General features: G+C 41.5%; 1 protein-coding gene across 8 annotated transcripts in view; it reads left to right on the forward strand.

The window, feature by feature from the left end:
• Positions 1–26,223, forward strand: part of LRATD2 (LRAT domain containing 2) — a 263,088-nt gene that overhangs the window by 63,202 nt on the left and 173,663 nt on the right. The window contains exon 5 of one of the 8 annotated variants that reach the window (XR_005025885.2): positions 20,599–20,799. The exons of 6 other annotated variants lie outside the window; for them this stretch is intronic. The gene's annotated coding sequence lies outside the window, so the exon portion shown is untranslated. Of the gene's footprint in view, positions 1–20,598; positions 20,800–26,223 lie in introns of those variants that run through there. One more of the 8 variants, XR_008996159.1, reaches the window with a different exon arrangement.

Raw genomic sequence — 26,223 nt, forward strand, 5'->3', positions numbered from 1 at the left:
ATGCTAAAGTGCCTTACATGCGTCATCTCATTTCATCCTCCCAACATTTTTGCAAAGCAGGTGCCATTTTCCCTGTTTCTTAGATGAGCAACCTTGTGAATGTAGGTAACTTATGTAACTTGCCCAAAGTCCCCCAGCTATGAAGCATCACAGCTGGGAATGCCATCCAAGTCTGCTTGATTCTAAGACCTGAACTGTTAACTGTGACATTGCAGTCTTTGTGTATAATGGAGGAGGCAAGCATTTTAAGAGCCAGACAGTAAATATTTTAAGCTCTGTGGATCAAGAGGCCAAATTGAGGCTATTACAAAGGTACGTATGTCAAAAGAGAGAAAACAAATTTCTTTATTTGTGAGCATTAAAATTTGAATTTTATCTGTCAAGAAATATTATCTTTTTAATTTAGTTTCATCCATTAAGGATGCATTAAGAGTGCAAAAAAAAAAAGTATAGCATAGAGAATGAAAAAAAAAAAGAATGCAAAACTGTTCCTAGCTTGGAGGCCATCCAAAAGAAAGCAGAGTAGGGGAGTGTGCACAGAAGTCCTTGGCTGGACAGTTGTGGATGTGAGTGGATAGGATGCTGAACCAATAATTAAAGGGGAGTCGGTAACCTGGGACTTTGGATGAGGAAACCAAAATGATGCAGAATGCCAGGAAGGCAAACTCAGTCCACGTTGCCCTTCAGCGGAAGCTTCTCTGACACAAGGAGAAGTATTGCCTACCTCTGCAGTGAATGCGAAGGTTCCCGTTTTGAATTTAGCATTGTGAGAAATTCTTCAGGGAGAGTGAACAAAATACTTGAAAACTCATCTAGAAAATCTCGCATATGTTTGTTTAGCCGTAGGTTAAGTTTAGATGTTATAAATGGTTTGAAACTCTGCCGCTTCTCTCTCTCTCTCTTACTATATTCCACTTGCCTAAGTAGAGGGAAGAGGAGGGAAAATGAAAGAGCAAAAAGCAGGCAAAGAAGTGATGGGAGAAGAGAATGTTTTTGGCCTGTGCATCCTTCATATTACCGTCCTTGAGCACATTTCACAACCTTGCCATTAACTGGGAGGAATCTCCAAATCTTTTCCCAACAGAAGCTATGCAGAGAAAAATGGATATTTCTGAGGTTAGCTTGCATTAAGCCTTAATTGAAGTGTAGGAATTCAAAGAGAAGCAGATCAAGATAAGAAGGGGTCCTTGGATTGAAGATTCCCTAGAGCTCATTTCATCTGACACTTAATTTGATGTGAGTGTGTTTCCATCTTTCTCCCTACATCATGGAATCTGGGAGAAGGCCAATAGAGTTCAGCACACTTTTTAGTTATCTTCATAAATCCCAATCCTATAATTTAGAGGAAGGTACTCTCACATGATTGAAGAAGAAAAATAATCTGCAGTGGGCATGCTAAAGGCAGTGGGGTGGGCTGCAGGGCCCCTGACATGAGAGGCAACAGGTCTGAGTCCTGGGCACACGGTGGGTGAGCCATGCTCTGCCTCTGTATCTATATTATTCAAGGAGGACTTTGGAGCAGTTCATTTTCTCATAATTCTAATATTCTAGGATTCATTTTCTAGACAGTTGAAAATATCAGGATCATGGCATCTCTTTTCCCAAGACCGAATATTTTCAGAGCCAAGAGGAATTTCTAAATACTGATTTAATACAACTGTATTTTAAAAGGCAATTTACTTTCCAAACAAATGAGTTCAGTTGGTTCAGCCTAATGTGGCTTTTTTTTTTTTTTCCCACGGAATTAACCCATCTACTCACCTCTTTCTTTTCGTTTTGCTTGTATCAACTGGGTAAATTCTAGGGAAAGTTTGTTTCTGCTCCCCCTTTCTGTAGTCTCCCTTGCAGAGTGTAGATTTCTTGGAGCCTTCGGTCGCCTGAATGCGAGCCACAGACAGCCAGGTCTGCTCGCTTCTCCCTTCCCTTCAGGATGTGACTACAGGAGACACCGAATGGAAATACCACCTGTCTAGGTCTGGACCTCTCAAAAGACCTGGAGTTTAGTCCCGACACTCCCACTAATTTCCAGTGACAGCCTTGGCAGTGACTTTTCTTTATCAATTTCCTTGTCTATATAGTCAAAGATGGACCCGGATTTGGCTACCTGCCTCATTCTGCCTCATGCATGGGAAAAGCATCTCATTTATTCAGTCTGTCAATCATTGCCTCAATCACTTATGATTTCTTCACACACTAAAATATGTAGAGGATTTGGTTGGTTCCTAGATGCCATCAAGAAGTTCATTTAATTTAAGTAGTGAAAACAATGCAAAAAAAATTATAATTCAGTCAAATGAAAGTATATATAGGAGGAGCCAAAGAATATAAACAGAATAACTATCCTAGCCTGGTCAACAGGGAAACCAAGCCTAGTTCTTGCACTGGGTCTTTGCAGTTGCTGTTCCCTTGCTCTGGAATCCTCTTCCCCAAGACATGCTCATGGCTTGCTCTGCAGACTAGGTGTTTTCTGCTTATAATTCCCTCATCAATGGATTCAAGACCTAAATGTAAGCCATAAAACCATAAAACTCCTAGAAGAAAACAGGCAAAAATCTCTTGAACATAAGCATGAGCAATTTTTTTCTGAACACATCTCCCAGGACAAGAGAAACAAAGTAAAAAATGAACAAGTGGGACTACATCAAACTCAAAAGCTTCTGTACAGCAAAGGACACCACGAGCAGAAAAAAAGGCAACCTGTAGTATGGGAGAATAGATTTGTAAATAATTTATCCAATAAGGGGTTAGCATCCAAAATATATAAAGAATTCATACAACTCAACACCAAAAAAACAAATATCATGATTAAAAAATGGGTGGAGGACTTGAGAAGACATTTTCCAAAGAAGAAATACAGATGGCCAATAGGCATATGAAAAGATGCTCTGCATTGCTAATCATCAGGTAAGTGCAAATCAAAACCACAATGAGATATCACCTCACACCAGTCAGAATGGCCACTATCCAAAAGATAAGAAATAACAAGTGTTGGTGAGGTTGTGGAGAAAAGGGAGCCCTCCTACACTGTTGGTGGGAATGTCAGTTGGTGTAACCATTGTGAAAAGCAGTATGGAGGTTCCTCAAAAAACTAAAAATAGAAATACCATATGACCTAGCAATTCCACTTCTAGGAATTCACCTGAAGAAAACAAAATTCCAAAAGATATATGTCACCCTATGTTTATTGCCACATTATTTGCAATAGCCAAGATACGGAGGTAACCAAAGTGTCCATCAGTAGATGAATGGATACAGAAGATGTGGTACATATACACAATGAAGTATTATTCAGCCATAAAAAAAAGAAAGAAATCCTGCCATTTGAGACAAATGGATGGACCTAGAGGGTACTATGCTAAGTGATATAAGCCAGTCAGAGAAAGACAAATACCATATGATTTTACTTATTTGTGGAATGTAAAATCAAAACAAAATAAAATGAATAAAATAGCAGTCAACTGATAGATGCTAAGAAGTGACTGGTGGTTGCCATGAGGGAGGGTTTGGGGTGAGTGTGCAAGAAGGGTGAAGGGTATAAAGAGGTACAAAAATTCTCAATCATAATATAAGTTGGTCACAGGGATGGTAGTACAACAAGGAGAATCTAGCCAGTGATTTTATAACATCTTCCCATGTTGACAAATAGTAACTGCAGTAGTGGGGGGTGAGATTTAATAATGTGGGTAACTGGTGAACCACTGTGTTGTATACTTGAAACTAATCTTCAATGAAAATATAATAATAATTCCTGAAGTCTTCCTCTATTACCTGATATCTCCCTGACTGTGCTTCATGTTTCTTCAATGACATCATGTTACATATATAGTTGTTTATTTGTCAGCTGTCATTTTGCATGTAAACTCCAGGAGGGCAGGAGCTTCTGTTCTGCAAACCACAGTATCTCCAGTACCTAGGCCTAAATTTTGTGAATATTTGTAAAATGCTGAATAAATGAATGAATGTGGAGTGATACATGGATGCTTCCTGGTGGAGGTATATGGCAATCTAGCTTAACAATTAAAAGCATCGAATGGCAGTTACTAGGGCTAAGGCACAGTGAGAACAGGAATGCAAGTAGAAGAAAATTATGAGCAGAAACCTGTAGGGATGAGGGAGCTTGCACTGTTACCAAAAGAGTAAATAGACTGGTGTTGCTGCAGCTTAGGTGAGATGGCGATGGGAGTTGTTAAAAGGTAAACTGAGGCACGTTCACATTTTTTTTTCAAGTTTATTTGCACATACATTGATTCATGTTGGGTGGTGCCAAGCAAAGGTGGTTGGAAGCCCTCCACAAACAGGAACTTGGAAGAGGTTTTTCTAGAGAAGACGTGGAAGCAAAGCAGGAAATTATTCGATTAGCTATAGCTTAAGCAGTTACCTTATATGGGAAAGCTTAGTTGGCTGTTTGTGATGGTTGTCCTCAAGTTTTATTTTCTTGGACTTGAGTGCATTGAGCTGGGCTTAGGTTTTGGTTTGCTTACGAAGCTACCCAGACATTACAGCCACCTTAGCCTAGTGGCCTCCTGTTTAATTACTGTAACAGAGCTGGCAGCCATGAGCTGGCAGCTGGTTCGATGCAACATGATCGCATATCCCAAGCAAGGAAGGGGGCTGCTGGGGAAAGATCATGAGGAGCATTTGAAAGAACCCAGTCAAAGGAAGAATAGAATTCACTCATCTTCTCAAACCTTCTTATGGCTTTTTCTGCAAATCCCCACTAGCTGCAACCCCCTCAGTTAGCATTCCTCTAGACTGTGGTCTTTCAAACATTTCTGACTATGACCCACAGTAGGAAGTAAATTATATATGATGTCCCAGTTCATAGATAGACTGACAGACGATAGATAGATAATAGATAGGTAGACAGGTACTTAATCCTTGCTACATGCACTGTACTCTATTTTTTGTTTTCTTCTACTCTTTCATTCCATTCCATTCTATTCAAATTAATTTTTAAAAGTGGTAATTGTTCTCACTAAACTCATTTCTCTACTCACTGTTTCGAACACACCTGTAACTGGGCTGCGATGTAAGTATCTTTTTTTTACTGGGGATTGCATTTTAAAGCGTCTGAGTTATGTTTTTTTATAGTCTAAGGCCCAAGCCCAGACATTTCTGCATTAGCAAGCACACTGCAGGCAAATGGCCTTTGACCCTGAGATCACTCAGATCCCACGCTGGGGGAATTCTGTGATGAAAAGCTGGGAGGCCAGTTAATGGATCTTGCCTTCAGCAGCCAAGGCTCAAGGAGCGGGCTGCCTTCTGATAGAGCACATCTGAACCAATAGGAGTTGCCTTTCAAAGCACAGTTGTAGTAAATGAGTTCTTAAAATGACCTGATTCCAAGCAGGAGGCCCCAGGGGATGTGTATGAATTTCTTGTGAAGGTCATCATTGTTGGTATCAGTCGTCCTAGCAAAAGGCATTTAGCTGACTTGCATTTGTCTGGCTTGTCTGGAGTCTACTTGGTTTATGGTTGTTGATTTTAACTCGCAGGAGGGAAGACAGATTTTTGAAATAAATCTTTGCCTAAAGCAACAAGAGGCCTTCCAGATCACCCTTAGTGAGGGAGCAAGCAGTGCACCGATGGGAAAGAGCATAGTGTTATGAATCTGAAAACCTGGAATTGCGTCTAAAACGGTCTTCCTGTGGGGCCATGGACAAGTCATATAGCCTCCTTAGATTCAATTCCTTACAAATAAGATAGGTATAACAATACTGTCCCTTGACTTCACAGAGACATTTTAAGGATAAAAGCGATAATATATGTAAAAGTGCTTTACAATGTCTCAAATTCTTGCATAAACAGTAATAGTTTCTATTGAACATGTATGATGATAATAAATGTCTTCGAAACAATAATGAAGCTACCACTTCAGGGGAGAAAACTAAGGCTCCAGAGAGATGAAAAACTAGACAAATGGAACAGAACAATAAGTAGTAATGCCAGAATTCAAAGCAGAGCCTTTCTAATTTTATAGTCATTTTTGTGAACCAGCACGTTGTCAAGTAAGCATTTCAGAGAGCATATGAGCTCCAAGCCTGTGCGCGCCCTGATGGAGGGGTATTGTCGCCAGTCTCCTAGTACTCACAATGGCTGGCATAGAGAACACTCTTAGGTGTGTCAGTTGAAAATTAATATCCTTCTTTGTCCTCCTCTTCCTCTTTCTTTTTGAGTTTCTTAAATTGGCCTTGTGATTTTTTTTTATACAAAATTGCTCCATCACCCCACATAGCTCACTGTCTGGAGTAGCAGTAAACAAACTGGGCTGGATTCAGAAATAAAATTTGTTCAGGTTGAAAAATATATAATTAACCAAATGCCAGTTTTGTTTATTTTTCAAATATGGGCACCTATGAGGCTCAGATGCCATCAGGAAGTAGTATAGAAAAGGCTCCCATTACAGTTGCCCCAGTGCTACTGAAATGACCTTGAAGACTGAGATGGGTGTCCAGCTTGGCTGAGTCACATCTGGCTCAATTTGGGACAAGAGCTGATGTGGAGATTTTTGCCTTTGCTGTGAAGGCCTTGCCTTGGCCCCAGCAAGACAGAGATCACAGCTTCTTAGTCTAGAGCTTTGCCTGGATTTATTGTGCATACTTTACAGGGAAAATCACTGTTTCAGTTTGCTAGGGCTGCCATAATGAAGTACCACAGTCCGAGAGGCTCAAAACAACAGAAATTTATTTTCTCTTGATTCTAGACTAAGGTCAAGGTGTCTGCAGGTTGGTTTTGTAATGTCTTTTTCCTTGGTTTGAGGATGGCTATTTTCTCTCTTTGTCTTCACGTAATTTGCTCTCTGGGTGTCTGTGTCCTAGTCTCTTCTTAGAAGGACACAGGTCAGATTGGACTGGGTCCATGCTAGTGACCTCATTTAAACCTCATTATCTCTTTAAAGACTTATATCCAAATAGTTACATTCTGAGGTATTGGAGGTTAGGATTTTACTTATGTATTTGTTGTGGGGGAACCACAATTCAGTCCTGATAGTCACAAAGTGGGACAACATAAAATAAAAATGATGACAATTAAATCTACAAAGGACACTTCTAATCTTTTATAAAATCTTGGGACCTGGACATGAGAGACAAGCAAAATTCTTTAGTTTTGTGTATTTTTACTTTCAGCTAAGAAATTTATTTTAATTCCCTTTCATATTTCTGTTGTTAAACTAAAAAGTGTTTCTTTCATATATGGGAACAGCAGGTTATTTCCTAGGGAAAGTGTCTATTTGATGATATCGAGGTGTTCTCTTCAGTCTGTAAGAACCACTCATCATGCATCTATGTGCACGTTTGCAAAGGAGCCGTGGAGGAGGAAGAGGAATATGTCACCATCGAAGGAAAAATGACTAGGTTCTGATTGAATCTGTGTTCTCCTAGACCCTGTCAGGTATAGAGTTGAAGGTGGGACCTTGGGGGCCTCCAGATGGAAACTGTGCCCATGGGTAAGGCTTCTACCCAAACTCACCACTCTGTCTAAACTTGATGGCCAGAGAACATGCTTCAGATTGTCATCTGCGCCCTTTCTCTGCTGGGTTTTGCTATTTCTGACTTTGCCTGGATTCTTGGCTCCCAAATAGTTAACCCCTTTTTCCTTTCTTTCTTGTCTTTCTTTATTCAGGTTTCCTGATGTAAAATTTACACATAGCAAAACTTACCCCTTATTTTAGGTGTATAATTTAAAGAGTTCTGAAAAAAATGTACATTATGTGATTTGCATCAATGAAATAGAGATTATTTCTGCCCACCCCCCAAAAAATTTCTCTACCAGCCCTTTGTATTCTTTCTTAAATGTTTATAGATTTTAAAAGTGAAACCATTTGGGCCTATTGGTAAGGTTGTAACTTAGAATTCAATTTCTTTAATAAATATAAGACTATTCTAATTATCAAATTTTTTTTTTAGTCAGCTTTGGTAGTTTGTGTCTTTCAAGGAATTTGTCTATTTTTCATCAAATTTATTGGCATAGAGCTATTTAAAATATACCCTTACAATCCTTTGCATGTCTATGGGAGTTGCAATGATGTTCTCTCTTTCATTTCTGGTGTTGGTCTTCTGTCTTTTTTACTTGAACAATCTGGTCGGAGGTTGTCTTAGTTTTATTCTTGAGCAATAAGATAATACCTGTGTGACAGTTTTTAACTGTTTGCCTTGTAATCCCAGGGTGCTCTTCAAATAAACTGTCACCGAAGTGTGAAGAACACTAGTAAGAAATTTGGTTTCAAAGATGACCTTCCAGCCATGACAATGGTGATGATTATAATTATTATAATAGCAAATAAGACTTTGTGTTTAGTGTATTCAGTTCTTGTGCTAAGTGGTTTAAGGGATTATATCACAACTATTTTAATTTGATATTATAAATATAATAATAAAACAATGAATACCCCAAACTTATATTAAGCACAAAAATTATCTAAATGCTTTATGCTTTTACTCTTGACAGGAGGGAAACAGGCAGGGAGTGTGTAGTAAGTGGGGTGCAGGGCAATGGTATTGCTATTCCATTAGGTTAACATCTTACACAAGCTTCAGAGTAAAAAGCATCAAGTGAGTTGAAAACCAGTTACTGATCCACAATCTGTCTGAAATTGTGTGGTCAGATGTGTTTTCAGAAATTGCATATTTCATAAAAGTAATAAGGTGTGTGGGTTCTCTCTTAGCTAACATGTTGCCAGTAGGTCTGGGGCAGCATCTTATAATGAAACACGCTGGGAAAACAATGATCATAAATTACCTCCCGGAGTTAGTTCAAAATGCTATTTCATGAGGACTTTCTGGATTTTGAAACTGTAGATAAGAAAAAACTATAAACATACATGGTCAAAATTGCCCATGAAAAATATCCTAAATCCCCCATAAAATATGGTATATCGGTTTTGTGTATAGTGTCTCATCTTTCTGCCAAGTCTAATAGAGCCAATTGCTCCTCCAGGGTAGAACAGATTGCTCTTGCTTTAGTTGAGCACCAGATGAAGTAATTGGCTTGCATTTAGGGGCCCATGTTCAATGAAAATTATGCTTTCTCCATTTTTTGGACAAGCTTGTATAGTTGAATTTGAGCAGATTAAATCACTGTATGTTTGATACAGCTCTACCGTAGAATACTTGCTTGAACAGTTTTACATGAGCCGAATAGGAATAGACAGGAATAAAAATAAACAGCAGTGCCAAACTATAGCCTTCCGAATCAGCGAACGCTTTTATAAGAAATTAAAATATATGCACAGAGATGGCGGCAGATGATATATTCTGAGGTCTGCACAGAAACAAGTTAACGTGGCAAGTTAATGAATTGGTGGTAGCCCATGTGTTAACATGTCTCAGCATGAGGTTTGGTATTGAGGTCTTTTAAAATAATTCAAATATATTTCAAAGTTGCAATCTGTAGGAAATCCTAGGGCTCCACATAATACAGTTCGGTTTTCTCTCCATGGTTTATTCTAGGCATAGACAACAACACAGAAAGAAGAATGAAAACTCTGCATTCATCAAAATTAACGTTTCTTGAGAACTTACTATGTGCCAAACACTGGTCTATAGTGCTTAAGGCATTAACTCATTTAACACTCATCTATTCTTTCAGTAAATACTTACAGAGGATTTGCTGTGTAACAGGCATTGTTTTAGGTCTGTTAGACTCATCTGGGAGGAATTTTGCCTTCCAGGGGACATCTGACAATGTTTGCAGGCATTCTGCTCATTATAACTGGGGAGGTGTCGTGCATCTGATGGACAGAGGCCAGGGACTCTGCTAAACATTCCACAATACGCAGGACGGCCTCCACAACAAAAGCTTTGCCCGCCCAGACTTTCAAGAGTGCTGAAGTTGAGCAACCCTGATTTGGGCAACAGAGATACAACGGTAAACAAAATAGACAAAATGCCACCTTCACGGAACTTGCCTTTTAGTGAGGAGAAACAAACCACTGAAAAAAAAAATACCGAGTGTATTAGAAGGTAATGAAGGTTTTATACTATAAAGGAAAAAACACATTTGGGAAAGGACAGGAAGAGTGTATGTGCGGCTGCGTGGAGGGGTGGAGGCTGGAATTTTAAATAGAGTGTTTAGGGAAGGTTTTGCCTGAGAGGTGGTTTTGGGGGTAGCCTGAAAGGAATGAGGGCCCCTGTACATAAATATGCGGATATGGGAAGGAAGACTTACTTCCAGGCAGAGGAAACAGCAAAAGGAAAGGACCCAGGTAAGAACATATATGGCTTTTTCAAGGAATAGTGAGGTGACCATGGTGGCCTGAAGAGAGTAGCAGAAGGGACACAGGGATAGAGGGAGGGGTGAGGGGCATTGCACAGGTTTATAGACCAAAGTCAGGATTTGAGTTTACTCTGAGGGAGAAGGGAAGCCCTTGCAGGGTTTTGAGCTAAGGAGTGTCATAAGAAAATTTGTGTTTTTCAAGAATCATTCTGGCTGCTGAGTTGAGAATTGACCATAGAGGGCCAAAGATGGAAACAATTAAGTAGTTATAACAACAGTTCAGTGACTTAGTCTAGGATGTGGTGACTTAAACAACGGTCCCAGAAGTTAAAGATGAGAGGTGGTTGAATTCTGGACATAGTTTTCAAGACTGAGGTGACAGAATTTTGTGAATGCATATGGGGCATGGGAGAAGAATCAAGAAAGCTAATTATTTTGTTTGCTTGTTTTTGGACTGAGCCCCTTTAAGAATGGAATTGTCATTTGTAGAAAGGGAGAAGGCTAAGATAGGAGTAGTTTGGGGATAAAAATCAGGGTCATCATATTTAATTTGGACATTTTGGATACGTTTAATTTGAGATGTCTATTCAAACATTCAAGTGAAGATGCCCAAACTCTTCTAACATCTCTGTGAAACAGGCACTACTATTAGATACATTTTGCAGATGAGGAATCAGGAACAAAGAGGTTCTTTTTTTAACTTGTGTAAGATCACCCAGATATTAAGTGGTGCAGCCTGGATTCCAATGAAACAAACTGATATCTTGCTAAAAAATCTCATCAGCTCTTCTCTCCTGGGGTGGCATCTCTTGATATCCATTTCTACAGATGGCCGTGAACAGCTCTTGGACAGAGCAATTCTCTTTGCTAAAGTGAGATCTCTTATGCAGTTGGTACCTAGAAGTTAAGCTGCTATCTTTGGGCAATTATGTTAAAGCCAGCCACCGTGTAAAACCTAAGGAAAAGGTGAAAATTCTTCAGATGCAGGCAGCTTAGAAAATGATCACTCATTGAGCATTTCCATTAGAAAGACCACTAACTCTCCCACAGACCTTCATTAAACACAGCCTCCCTCATTCACTGGATGTGCTATACTGGGCCCCAAACTTAACTTCTCTGCCTGTGTTTAGCAAGTAGATAATACACGTGGGTGTGTATCTCTGTGACATGTCCACATGACCCAGTGGCTTTTCATCCCAAGGATTGGGCTTACACCTGATCAGCCCAGTGAAGGCGTCCACTCCCCACTGCTTACACTACAGTGGCTGTAGAGTCGGGATAGTGTTGCTACTAGAAGCTACTCTAGAAGGTATGCTTCCAGAGGCAAGGGTTTATCTGTTCTGTTTGCCATTCAGGGTAGTACTTGGCCTAGAGTAAGTGCTTACTGAGTATCTTTAGAATGGAGAAATGAATAATCTTCACTGTAACTATCTCTAGGAACTTGGCTCTATTTTTATCCCTATTTTACAGACGTGAAAACTGAGGCTTAGAGAAATGCAACAAGGTACTCAGAGTCACCCAGTAGCAGGAGGCAGTCCCTAGTCACATGATAGTAAAATAACCGTTTTGTCCAGTTTGGAAAGCCCACCACTGAATATACTCGCAGAGTCTACTAATTAAGTCTTCCCAAGTTCAATGCCCGGCTCTGCTGTTTGACCTCTGCATCACAGTTCATCTGTAAGTGGGAGATGATAACAATATACCCACATCAGAGTTTCTGTGAGTGTTAAAAGAATTAATACATTAATACAAACACAGTGCTTAGAATCGTGTAGCAAATGCTATCATAAATATTAGATATGAATATATTTTGTTCTTTCATTTGTAACACATATATACATTGCTGCTATCTCCTGCCACCACTACAGTCTAGGTGTTTTACATTTTCTAAGTGTGTCCAAAATTTAGCAAAATATTTGTTTACACATATATTTAGATAATTTGTGTGTGTGTGTGCATGTGCTAAATTACTCATTATGTAAATGGCTTTAGTTTGGTAAGCAGAATATACTAGGATATGGTTAATGGGAAATTGTTTTGTGTAACTTGGAGAACCAAAGAATCATAAAAGAATTCTCCAGAGAAAGTCTGATGAAGGTGTGACCAATACATTTTCAGGTTTTTATCTTTAAATAATACCCAGCCACTAACACAGTAGTGGCTCAGAGTAGAACACTGATTAACCCACGGCACGGTGGGTTCTGTTTTTGTGCCACATTGTCAGCTGTCATCTTTGATATTAAGCTGCCTTGCTTCCATCTAATGTCTGTCAATCTGGCTTTCAAGGAGGCAGCTTCAAAACAGTGTGGGGGCTTTGCCATTTTCGTGGATGGGTGATGGAAGATTGTTTTGTGTTTTGTTTGGTAGGAGCCATTTACTTTGCAGCTGGGCTAGAATCTAGCCTGTTAGGACGCCCTGTGCAGTCAGATGCCTTAGCAGAAGGGTGAGGCTCTTACATTCTTTCAAAGGGAAGGCTCTTGGCATTGGCCCTTCCTTAGGTGCCCTCCAGTACTTCAGGCAGAACTCCCCTTTGAGCTCTGCAAATCTCCCTCTAGTCTGGAAGTACTGACCTCTCTCTGCTGAGAACAGCAGTATTCAGTGTAAGTCAATCATAGTGTTGAACAAATCTCTAAGGAAACTTTTAAAAAGTGCCTAAAAGATAAAATCGAAACCAAAATCTTGCTATTGAGCTTTCCCTGACACCTTCTTTTCAAAAACAAAAACTTAGCTTGATATGCAAGTATCAGAGGAGATTATTAGTTAAGCCTAAGTGAAAAATTCTTCAGTTCATTGATTCATTCACTTATTCATTCAACATTATTTACCATAGGCCCCCCCATATGTTGGGAATTTTACAGGTGGCAGAGGGGCAAAGTGGGTACACAATTATTAATGAGATGAAAGACACTTTCTGCCTTTATTTTCTTTATGAAAGCTAAACTTTCAAAGCAGATGTCCTCAAAGAAACATCATGTCTCTATTTAACCTACATTAAGCTTGCTGTATACAAGGAATTGCATTGGGTAAAAAGTGTATAAATGTGATCTTCAGATTTTAGTGAGGAGAAAGAGTGTGCATATTCAAAACTATACTCCTATGGGTTTGTATTCTGTGTTAGGCAGAATCCCAAGAAGTCCCCTTTCCCAGATGTTCAGCCCTCATGCCCGGGAATGTGAATATGATGAGACATCACCCACATGATTATATCACATTTCATGGCAAAAGGGATTTTAAAAGTAGAATTAAGATTACTAATCCACTGACTTTGAGTTTATCAAGAGAGAGATTGTCCTGGTTGGATTTAAAGCACTTTAAAAGCAGTTTTCTTTAGCTAGTAGTAGAAGAGGACATCGGAAAGCAAGCGATATAAGGGAGATTGCTGACATGGAAGGGGCTGTCAGGCAAGGACTTGACAGCAACCTTGAGATGCTGAGAGTGGTACCTTGCTGACGGCCCACAAGAAAATGGAGACCTCAGTCCCACAACCCATGGGATTGAATTCAGTCAACAATACGAATAAGTTTTGGAAGAAACAGTCCCCAGTTGACCTTTTGACTTCAGCCTTGTGAGACCCTAAGCAAATAATCCAGTTGAGCCTGCCTGGACTTCTGACCTTCAGAAATGTGAATTATAAGTGGGAGTTGTTTTAAACAGCTGAATTTGTGATCATCTGTCACACAGCAATAAAAAAAAGAAAAGAATATACCATTTTTGGTCAGTCTGCATTTTTATAGGTAATTTGTAGTTAAGATGTCTAAACATTTGAGAGGATGCTGAGTGAATTATGTAGTTCTTCATGATTAATAATAATATTACATCCTTTTATTTGTACAAACCCACTGACAAAGTGCTTTCACATACATTTTTCTTACTTGATTTTCATAGCTTTTGAGGAATCATTATCTCTGTGTTAAAGATGAAGAAAGTGAGGATGGAGCATCATGTGACTTGCTATCTAATCATTGTAAGTGATAGAGTGGGATTTGAATTCAGGCCCTGGCAGTCCCATTTTACTTAGGTATACTTATCGAATATTGGTAGGGTACCCCACATAGGCTATTTCTCTGTCTTGTTTTCTCTTCATTACTCCTATCTTCACTGTTGTCACCAGAATTGAGAACATTCTCCTCCTCCTGCTTGCTTACTAAATGTTCATTAACTAAAAAATGGCAGTTAAGGCAAACTTTTTAAAAATCCAAAACATTTACTGATACCTACTATGTACCATGGCACTTGCTGTCCAACATGGCAAACAAATGATGAGTTCCTTTTGGTTCTATACATGGTATTGGGTCTGGGTAATAGAGTCACTAAGGGAATACATAGGAAAATGCATGTGAAATACATAAAAAGTAGAAATAGACTCCTTTTTCTGGTGCTAGTTCACAAAATAAGACAATCCAGCAGTCTTTTCTGTTTCTCTGTAAATGTTTATCAAGTTTCATTGAGATATAATTGATACATCAACTGCTATTGTATTAGTTTACCATCTACAAAATAATGTTATGTGTATCTATTGGGATATGATTACCATAATAAGTTCAGTTAACATCTATAAATATATATAACATAACAATTATAACATAGTTAAAAATTTTTCCTTGTGATGAACAATTATAATGTTTCTTGTGATGAGAAATTGTAACATTTACTTGTACTGAGAAGTCATATATAGTTACAATTTTTTTCTTTTGATGAGACCCTTTAAGATCTCCTCTTATAGCAACTTTCAAATATACAATGCAGTATTGTTAAATATACAAATATGCAATGTCAAATATACAATGCAGTATAGTTATTCTCTACATTATATCCCCAGAACTTATCATATAACAGGAAGTTTGTACCTAATGATCACCTTCACCCATTTCCCCACTTCTGCCAACCACTAATCTGTTCTCTGTTTCTATGAGTTCAGGTTTTTTTAGATTCCACATACAAGTGAGATCATGCAATATTTGTCTTTTTCTGCCTAACTTATTTCACCCTGCATAATGCCCTTAAATTCCATCCATCTCGTCAGAAATGGCAGAATTGCCTTCTTTTCATAGATGAATAATATTCCATTGTGAGGATATATAGATACAGATGTATAGATACCACATTTTCTTTATCCATTCATCCACTTTTAGACACTTAGGCTGTTTCCATGTCTTGGCTGTTGTGAATAATGCTGCAATGAACTCAGGGTGCAGAGAGCTCTTTAAGAGTTATTTTGTTCCTTTTGGATATGTAAACATTTTTTATTTCTGTATGACCTTGTCCTTTTTTCTACAAAAATGTTTTTTGGGAAAGCATTTTTATTTCCAGATTTTTCTTTCAGAAAAATAGTTAGGGAAATTTTAACTCATGCTGGGAAGACTGGTATCTGGGAAAGCATAAGATTCCAGGTTGGAATCCTGCAAGTTTCGTGAGCTAGTACACCTCCCCCAGCCCTCCTCCTGCCCCACCAACCCCTTGAGAATGGTGGGACAATGAGCAGGACTTGAGGAGGCCAACAGAGCCTGCACTCACTCTCTCACACAAGACTACCTTTTATTCCTTTGAATCAATCTGACTGCCTGGGTTGCCTGTCCACTTGAGACCGAAGGCCAGACCACTCTCAACACAGGGCAGAATCCTCACCATCGTAACCCACAGTGCCTTGTTGTGTTTTTCCTCTCTCTTTAAAATTCTTCGTTTCCTTTTTGGGTAGGAGGAAATAAAGTCCAAGAGTAAATAAAATTTGAAATTTGACTTGAGCAGCCATCTAACTGCACCTATTATCATCTAATCAGTTCCGGGTGAATGTAGCAGGGCATGGCCCTTTGCACAATGTGTGCTGGAGTCAGCCGCTGTGACAACTGTTGTCATGGGAATGGAATCGTGGGAGTGGACATCCCCCAACCAAAGAACATTCTGTGCATAGACCATGCTCAAAGGATCTCTGCTGGCAGTTCCTGGGAGGGCATATTGTGACCAGGGGTGGCTCTGGAAGGCCTGTTTAGGAAGGACTGATGGGCTGCATTTGGTTGGGATTTGTCTTGAAGTCAGTTTTGCATGGCACACCCACTGTTTTCACTTGGATTATAGCAATGTCTGGGGTAGTTGAGGCTAACTGCCTCTCTAGTTCCCTGGCCAGCCCATATTTGTTGACAAGCCACTATTTCATTGGCCATAAGTCTGAGGACTCTCTTTTGCTGTGCAGCTCCCACAGGTGCTCTCTTGCACCAGATGGAGGGGACGTAGGGGCAGTGCCCTTCATCCTATCTGGTTACTAAGCAAGGCCCAGTCTCCCAAGTATGGAGACTCCCAGGTATGGAGGGTTCAATGACAAACAAGGAGACAGAACTGAAGGGCTCTTGGAGTTTGGAATGCATTTGAAGAGCAGGGTGGGAAACAAGCCCAAATCCAAAAAAATCCATTATGTCTATTTTTCTTCTATCGAGAACAGATTAAAAAAATCAAAGTCCCATCTGTTCTGTGTCAACATCAGAAATCGTACATTATGTTTCATCAAAGGCAGGTTTGCCGTGGTGGTGGGGGTTATACTTTGGAACGTGCTTTGAAACCCAGAGGAACTGAAAACAGAACTTGGCCCTCCAGGCCCTCTCCCGCTGCCTGTGTTTATGTTCCTCCAGCACTGGATGTTTTTAATTGATTTATTTGACCAGGAGAACCCTGGAGAAAGACCAACAGGAGAAGGCAGTGGAAATAAACACAGGTAAGGGCCCGTGATTCTCAGCGCAACAGGGCAGTTTTCCTGCACAAATCTGTACTTTGAGTTCACAGCAGCAGCCTGCCCAGCCCTGCAGTCTCACAGGGGTTGCTGGCTAAATTCAGTCCCAAGTTAGGCTGGGGCAGAGGCTGAGTCCTGGAGCCTCCCTTCAAGTCAGCCCCATCCCCTCCCTGGGGTTGCCCTCCTCCAGTCAGCTGTCAACCAGGTAGGCTTGCTCCTAATCGCTTGGTCTCTGGGCCAGCAGACTAAACGGTGGACAAAGCCATCTGCTATCCCTCTGCTGTTGCTGCTTTCCCTCCCGCCCAACAAACTTGTCCAGCGGTGATCCACGCCACCCTAGTTACTCTGAGGATGTAGCACATCGCTATGTTATGAGAAAAGGAAATGCTGTCATCCCACATACACACCCTTCAGCATTTGGGGCTTTCTGTGTGTTCACTGCTGCTCTCAGGGTGGAACTGTTAGGAGAGATACTACAGAATAACGCCAGCCTCTTCTTGAACTGGAGATACTGACTAGGTTCTGAAGGAGGTCTCTGTTCCAAAGACAGTCACTAAATGACTCCTCAGTTTGCATAAATTTAGAAGGAACAGGCTTCCTTGAGGAGTAGCAGGGAATGAGGAAGGTACAAACTTGATCAAGGTGTTCATCGCTGAGATTCCTGGTCTGCAAAACTGACTCCTCAGGAGGAAAAGGAAGACCAGTTCGCATTAATCATCCAAGGACAACATGAAGCCAGGAAAATTTGAGGCTAGGAAGATGGGCCAGGATGGGCCAGGTGGTGCAATTGAAGCCCAGTGATGCAAAAGATCAAAAAGATCTGCAGAGGAGGTGCCTAGGTGGGTGGAAACACTGATAGAGGAGAGGCATAGGGGAGAGCTGGTTGGGGTACAGTAGTGGCTGAAACTGGATGTAAGTGCACTGGTTAAGCTTTGGGAGTAAGTGGTCAAGTTTGTCACCCAACATGGAGATTCTCTGTGCTCTGGTCAATGACTTAGACCATCAAGGCCGTCTTTGTAGCAGTGGACATGCATCAGGTGTCAAGTTACATAGGGCCAGTCTGATAGCAGCCCAATGCAGCAGCAAGAAGAAATGAGAGTTGGCAGATTAGGCATGAGTTCTCTCCTCTTGTTTTTAAAAGTAGAGTAAAGCCGCAGCCCTCCCTTTTAGGTGGGATGACTGTGGTGACACACTTCTACTGGTGACACACTTCTATTGGTGACACACCAGTTGTTGGAGAGGACTCAAGTCTTAGCCTTTCTGCTAATTGGCTAGGTGGGCATGCTGGTGATTATTTGGGCAAATGTAAGAACTTTTGGCCCTATTTGGAAGTCATGCTGTTGAAGCAGGCATATTTTATAGTTTTACCTCACATGCTCTGGGCTTGATAGTGAAATTTATAGCTGGATTTTTAGTTATTTTAGGAATAAAATTTCATCTTTAGCTCTTTCTAATTGCAATCTCATCCCTCCCTACCCTCAAAACTTGGGGGAAAGTGTATTCTGAGATAATTCTGACTCCAAAAGGAGTAAGTGTGGAAAGTCTGACCACATCCTTCAAAGACATTTTTCTGAGGATTAGTTCAAAAACTCTAGCTGTCATGTTAAAAATGTACTAACAGTTGCCGCATTCCTGGAGCTCTGGGGGACTCAGACCCTCCACCAGAGTTCTCATGGCAAAGCCAGCACCAGTTTATTGAAAATAAATCTCCATGGGGATTAAAGAGACCACAATTAAGTTTGCATTAGTGAAATCGATTGATCTCGGGGTTACATGAAGTCAGGCCCCCAGTGCTAATTCGAGTGGAATGGCATGCTCCTCGGCGCCTCTTCATGAGGGCAGGTGGTTGGGGGAGGATGCGGTGGGGCATCCGAGAGCTACATAGTCCTCCCTTCAGTTTGTGACTGAAGGATTCTCAGTGTGTTCATGTTGGAACAAAGTCTGTTGTCCTGAAGTGGTTTGGAAAATGTTTTCTCTGTAATGTAATTACTGGTTCTTTAGGAGAACAATATCTTTTTATTATTATTATTTACAATTCCAACACTTAGTATTAAGTGTGGTTCGGATGAAGTGAAGAGTGAATGAATATGGATTACACAGTCAGGAGGTCTGGGATTTAATCTGAGTGCCACCTTACTGATTTTAGTCACCCCAAGTCATTGCTCTAACAGTATATCTTACACTTCTTTATCTTCCTGAATTGTGGTGATCTAATTTACATGTCAATTTCCTCAAATTAGTCTGTGAGCTCTTTAAGGAGAGGGGTGTATCTGTATCTTACTCAGCCCCAAACCTCATTGTTTAGTAAAAGGTTACGTCTGTTACAGTTCAGTAAGAAAATGGGCTCTGGAGCTGGGTTCCTTGGGCTCACCTTCTGACAACATTTCCTAGCTGTGTGACTTCAGGCAACTTGCTTAACCTTTCTGTGGATTAGAATAAAACTGGGTAACAGTATCTCCAACCTTACAGAGTTGTATGAGAATTAAATGATAGATATATTTAAAATGCTTGCAACAATGATGCATGCTCAGCAAAGATTAGCAACTGCTACTTTCCTTATGTTCATTGCTGATGATAGATATCTGTCAATAAAACACCACCACTCTATCTCACTGAACCCATTTTCTTATCCATTTTATAGCAATAACAATCATAACCTGAAGATTCGTTGTGAGGCTCAAACGAGACAATGTCTAGGAGTCAGAATGTCTCTTTGAAGACTGTAAAGTGTTTTTAAACTCTCTGGTACCATTATTTCTAGTATTAACTGTTGCACAGATTGGAAAAGTGATTTGCTCACAGTTCCACAGTATGAATGAGACAGACAGAGCTGGGCTGGAATATGCTGGGAATAGGCTCCCTCCTGACCTGTCCCTGAGTGTCCAAAGTACTGCCTAGCTGTGATGCAAGCTGCCAAAACCTCTGGGATTCCTGAGACTTTTTCAGTATTTACATCAAGATACAGCCCCAGGTCTTTCAGCAAAGCACTGCATTTTAGTCAAAGCTGCCGTGGCTTTACTGTCCTCATTCTCACTGCCCTTGCTCAAAGGTCTAACAGCCCTCAGAACTGTGTTTGGCCTCTGAGATGCTACATATCAACGTGCAGCTCTTTAAGGGCAACTGGATGCTTCATGCATAGATTTTACCAGGTGCCACTTAAAAACAAGACAAGGTAGAAAAAAGCCTAGACTAGGAGCTGGATCACACAGATGGAGGCATGATATTTGCCACTAACAAATCATGGTGCCCTAGACAAACCCTGTTGATTATTTGATATTCAGCTTCCATATCTATGAAATAAAAGCAATGAGAGTATTCCTGAGCTCTCTGCAGAATAAGTGCCCTTGGAGTCACAAGTCCTGTTTCCCACTGGTCTTCCTGCTGTTCTCTTGGGATGTGAACTTGCTCAAGTCAATCTCTTTTCAATCCATAATGTCCTCATTTATAAAGGGTTTCTTTCATGAAACAGACAATTTTTTGTGCTCCTGATATGTCAGCCACTACAGTAGGCAAGGAAAACATGCACTCACACGGTATATACACACACTAGTAAGTGCCAATGCTAATTGGGTACAAAGAACCCTGGCTTAGCTTTTTGTGTGCATTGTTTAATGTAACCTTCATAACAACTTTATGAGGAAGGGACTTTTGTCCTTCTTTTACAGATTTGGGAACTGAGTCTAAGAGAGTCACCAACTTGCCCAATGGCACACTTCGAGTAAGCGGTGTGGCTAGGGTTTGAACCCGGTGAAGCAGACTCCGCCTCCCATGATGGTACATGGTCACCTGTAAGAGATAAGGAAAGCATCATGTCTGCCCTAGACTGGCCCCGTTTCTATTTTATTAAGGTTATTCAACTAGTGGACCGTGGGGGGATGTTGATTCATAGGATGCCTAGACTTTAGTCCCAGAAGTAACACAGGAGTTAGCTGGATTCATGACGTCGAAAGACCACCCCGGTTCAGTGCAGACACTGACACTGAGCCCAGCAGCAGCCTCTCCTTTCTGAAAATGTTAAACGATAGCATCGATGAGGGCCTGGACTGGGCAAATTCACTGTGGCATGAATTTGGAAGGACTGACAAATCGATCAAGTGACAACCAATATGAGGAGAGATGTGACCTGCTAAGTACTTTATATATACATTATCACATTTTAAATACAACCCTCAGTGGGGCTATTATTATCTCCATGTTACTGATGAGGAGATCCAAGCTTAGGGAGGTGACCATCCAAAGATGACACGGCCTGTGAGCTGACTTTTTTTTGTCCAAAATAACCTTCATATTTTAGAATAATTATATATTTACAGAAAACTTGAAAAGACAGCACACAGCCTTCTGCTATAATCCTCATCCAGCTCACCCCATTGTCAACATTTTATATTAGTGTGGCACACTTGTCAAACTAAGAAACCAACATCAGTACGTTGCTATTAAACTCCAGCCTTTATCTCAATGTCACCACTTCTTTTTATGTCCTTCCTTTATGTTCTTTATTCCTATATTAATGTCTTTATATTAGTTTTCTAGGGCTGCCATAGCAAAATACCATAAACTGGATGTCTTAAAACAATAGGAATTTATTCTCTCACAGTTTTAGAGATTGGAAGTCCAAATCAAAGTGCCCAGAAGGCTGTTTTCTCCAAGGCTCTAGGGAAGAAGATTTCTTTGCCACTTCTAGCTTCTGGTGGTTGCTGGAAATTCTCAGAGTCCCTTGGTGCTGTGGACTGAGTGTTTGTGTCCCTTATAAATTCATAAGTTGAAATCCTAATGTAAAATGTGGTGGTATTAGGAGTTGGGTATCAGGAGATTATTAGATCATTGGGTTACTTGGCCAAGCCCTCATGCACAAAATTAATGTCCTTACAAAAGAGACCCTAGGGAGCTCCCTCACCCCTTTCTGCTATGTGAGGACACAAGAAGTCTGTGACCTGGAAGAGAGCCCTCACCCAGCCATGCTGGTGCCCTGATCTTGGACTTCCAGCCCCAGAACTATGCGAAATAAGTATCTGTAAGCCACCCAGCTTGTGGTCTTTTGTTACAGCCTTCCTAAGGGACTAAGGCACTTGGCTCACAGACATATCACTTCAATTTCTGCCTCCTTCTTCACATGGTCTTCTCCCCTTTGGTTTGTGTCTCTGTGCACACATTTTCCTCTTTTTTATAAGGACACCAGTCATACTGGTTTTATGGCCCACCCCAGTCCTATATGACCTTATCTTAATGTGATTACATCTGCAATGAACCTATTCTCAAATAAGGTCAAATTCACAGGTGCAGGGTGAACATAAAGTTTGGAGGAGGGATCGCTTATCAGTCCAGTGCAGTTCTCTTTCTATGTCAGCCTCCAACCAGGATTCTGCATCCATTCAGCTGTACATCCCCTCACTCATCTCTGGTCAATTACAGTTTCTTAGCCTTTCCTTGTATTTCAAGACCTTGACAGTGATCTTGAGGCCTGCTGGCCAGGTATCCTGTGGAATGTCTGGGTTTGTTAATGTTTGTCTCATTTAGTTTGAGCTTATAGGTGTTTGGAAAGAATATCATAGAAGCGATGTGCCCTTGTGAGTTGGCCTTTAAGCGCAGACTCCAGAGCTCAAGTTTTAGTTATAAAACCAGTAACTATAAAGACAAAACATTCCTGAGAATCAGCTGTTGGCTTACTCTTTTAGTTGTCTTTTGGGGGCTTAGGAAGCACTGGACATATAATCGGAGGCTCTAAATACCAAAACAAACAAACACAAAATGACTAATGCAGGATCTGCTGCCTCCCTGACCCCATTTGAATAACCTTTCCCCAAACAGGGAACTGCAGCCGTTCCCTCTCATGTACATGACACCATATCCACTTGGCTAATGTTAACTTATTTTTTCTGAGATCCACCAATACATTAACTGCTATTGCAAACAGAGTTAGACATGACCCCTTCCTGGTGGGCTCCACAGTCCGAAAGGCAGGAAAAGCAGAGGTCACCTGCAGTAGCTCAGCTGCTCATGGAGATTCCCCAGCTTGTCGGGGCCCAGATGAGCTGACAGGGAGGAAAACTAGAACTTGCTCTTCTCTTGCAAAAGGTGGATTATGTGGATTCAAGTCCTCTCTTGAATATTAATGATAACCAAACAGAGAAAGCTCTCTTATTAAGCATACCTCAACCTTCACTTCAATTTAGTAGTGAAGGGAGAGTATATATAAATTGGTGAATTAAAATTCTGGAATTCTTGGCTTGTTATGTACTTGTTTGCTTGCTTATTCATTTAAATATTTATGGATATATTAATTTATTCACCCTGAAATAGAGCAGGCTGATGCACTACGGGGTAGCTAGAAAGAATACATCATTTGGATTAGGAGAACTTCTAATAAGCCCCAGGTCACTTATGTTACGAGCTGTTCCCAAAGCTGTCTCAGTTTCCCCAGCTGTAATATCAGTAGGAGGCATGCCACCGTAACACTGTTTTTGCCTACTCAGCAATCATTCTGTATCTCGGTGACAGCCCCTGGGTCTCCCTTCAGGGCACGTACCCGCCACTACTGGGTGCAGCCTTGTTCCAAGTGTCCTGGACTCCCCAAGCCAGAGTGGACATGTGCCTCAAGCCAGGCCCACTGTACTCCCTGCCCCGGGAATCTGAATCTCTAGAGGAGTACTATAAGGGCAGAAGTGATGGAGTGGATTCACTCTGGAAGATGTAACCAGGGGAGGTTTTTCTATTGGTTCCTGCTACCCAGACCTGTTGGAAAGATTTCTGTGTATTTTTTTGTCTTATATTTTTTCATAAACCAGTTTCTTCATCTTTTCTGTGTGCTCTGTGAGTCTCCTATTTCCCTTCTATATGTATATATACATTCATGTATATATGCTTATAGAAGCCAGAGTTGGTCTCTGCTGCCTGTGGCCAAGACCCTGATGGACATTCCTTTAGCTTCTTTACAGCCCTGCCCTGTTCCAGGAGCTTGAGATAATTCCTTTCTCCTTTCAACTCCCACATTAATTTGTTTTCCATTCCCAAAGGCTTACATAGCTTCTTTCACATTCCTGTTATATTTGTACCAATCTTGTCTAGCCATTTAAGAGACAGCCCAGCACAGTGGTTCCTCTGACAGCATTGTGACCCCCTTACCCATAATTCCTATGCTTGACATCCTAATCCCACCACCTCAGAGTATGATTGTGTTTGGGGAAAGGGTATTTCAAGAGGTAATTAAGGTTAGAAGATGTCACTGGGGTGGGCCCGAACCTAATGTGTCTGGTGTCCTTATCAGAAGGGGTGATTAGGACACAGCCATGTCGAGGGAAGACCTTGTGGACACACAGGGGAAGAGTGCCATCTACGAGCCAAGGAGAGTGGCCTCAGAATGAAACCAATCCTCAGACACCTTGATCCTGGGCTTCTAGCCTCCCTGGCTGTGGGGAAGTACATTTCTATTGTTTAAGCCCCCCAGCCCGTGGCACTTTGTACGGTAGCACCAGCAAATGAGTGATACAGTAGTCAAGGACAGAAACTCTGGGCTGAGCCTATCTGGCCTCGGATCTCCACGTAACCACAGTCAGCTGACTTACCCATCAGGGCCAGCATTTTTGGGTGGTGATGGGGGCACAGGGCATGGACGAAGACAACAGCTGTGCTTTGAGACTTGTTCAAGTCTCAAGAGAAGTAAGGGAAAGGGACTCGTGTGCAGTTCCTCCTTCCACATTGCTGGTCACCTCCAGTCACTGCCCCATGTCTGGAGGGAGTGGGGGGCTGTTCATGCTTTGCTAGCAGAGTTCCCACCATGCAATAGGAGAATCAGGAATGGGAAAGGGGCGCCCCCCTAACAAGCAAGTGGTGAAGAATGACAGACAAGAAGCTAAGAACAAAAAGAAATTCCATTTGTGTGATTCGGGCAAGTCATGTAACCTCCCGAAACCTGTTTCCTAAAGAGGCGATGCCACCTGCGCCTTATGGCGTTGTTAGGAGCAGCACAGGGGAGAAAACGCATCTAGTCTATAAAAAGTTCTCTGCCAGTCTATGGGGTCCTTGGAGGCAGGCATGCTGGTTACATTTGTCACCTTTCTATGCCCACCTTACAATTCAGGCCGGATGTGCTGTAGGCATGCTGCTTATGGTTGGGTGACTCAGTGGCAGCTGCTTGCTGTTCGGGAGAGCAGACAGACGGACAACTGCTCAGAGCCAGGCCTGCTGTCTGCGGGTTTTGTGAGCTAGCCCCAGGCGAGTGTGGGGGAATCAGAGAATGACTGAAAGGTCAGGAGGGAGCCTACACCTAAGGTGATGGTAAGTAAAAAATATGCAGTTTTCTAAATCTAGAACATTCCTGCTTGAACGTTCATCTCTGCAGAGTGAGAATTTGTAAACTCATTACAATGAATTAGTTGTAAGTGGTGGAGTGTGTCTGTGGGATTGGAATTTGGGGAGCACTTGTGAAGCCCCCTCCCTACGCAGTCTCCCCCACCAATCCCCACCCCGCATACACACAGCAGCCCATCTACCACATCCCAGCACAGGAAGACAGACACTGCCCTGAAATGGACTCACTGTCTCCCTGTTTCCTTGGGGGCAAAACTCAAAGTTCTTAGCCTCATACACAAACGGTTTGCATCAGGCCAGCCTGAGGTTAGTCCATAAAACACACCACAACCTCCTCTCTGAGGAAGAAGAGACAGGCCAGACTAATAAGCCACTCATTTATCTCTTTGCCTCCCTCCGTCTCCCTGCCCCAGAACCAGAGTACTATTTGCTCGGCCTCCACATATGTGCACGATTTGCCTTCTTGCTTTCTCTTTCTCCATTTGTCTGCCTGGCAAACACCTGCTCCCCTTGCCACATTCAGCTCCTACCTCGCCTGCTTGGGTGCAGAGAAGAGCCATTCCAGACCACACTGGTCCCCTCCGTCACTGCCCCAGTGCACAGAGCTTAGTGAGTTGTTTCTACACAGATCTCCCATTCTGAGCCTCGAACCCCTCCAGAGAAGAATCTGTAGTCTTCTTGCATCCATAGGTTATGGTAAATTTGATAAAGGGGTGGATGAGTGTTTTTTAGCTTCCATTATTTGAAGGCTTACTATGTGCCAGGCACCCTGCAGAACAATTTACACTCGTATCTCATTTAGCCTAAGTAACTGGCCCCAAAGCCTCCCAGTGACTAAATGGAAAGAGAGGGGAATGGGACTCAGGACTCTGTAACTCATGTGTCATATGTCCGTTAATGAGCATTTAGTGTTTTCAGGATTAGTCGTTGTAGGATTTGCTGATTCTAGCATAGAATGTTTTTAAACATCTTTTTAAATAGCA

This window comes from Manis pentadactyla, chromosome 3 (genome assembly GCF_030020395.1).
Source record: "Manis pentadactyla isolate mManPen7 chromosome 3, mManPen7.hap1, whole genome shotgun sequence".
In the NCBI taxonomy this organism is placed as follows: Eukaryota; Metazoa; Chordata; class Mammalia; order Pholidota; family Manidae; genus Manis; species Manis pentadactyla.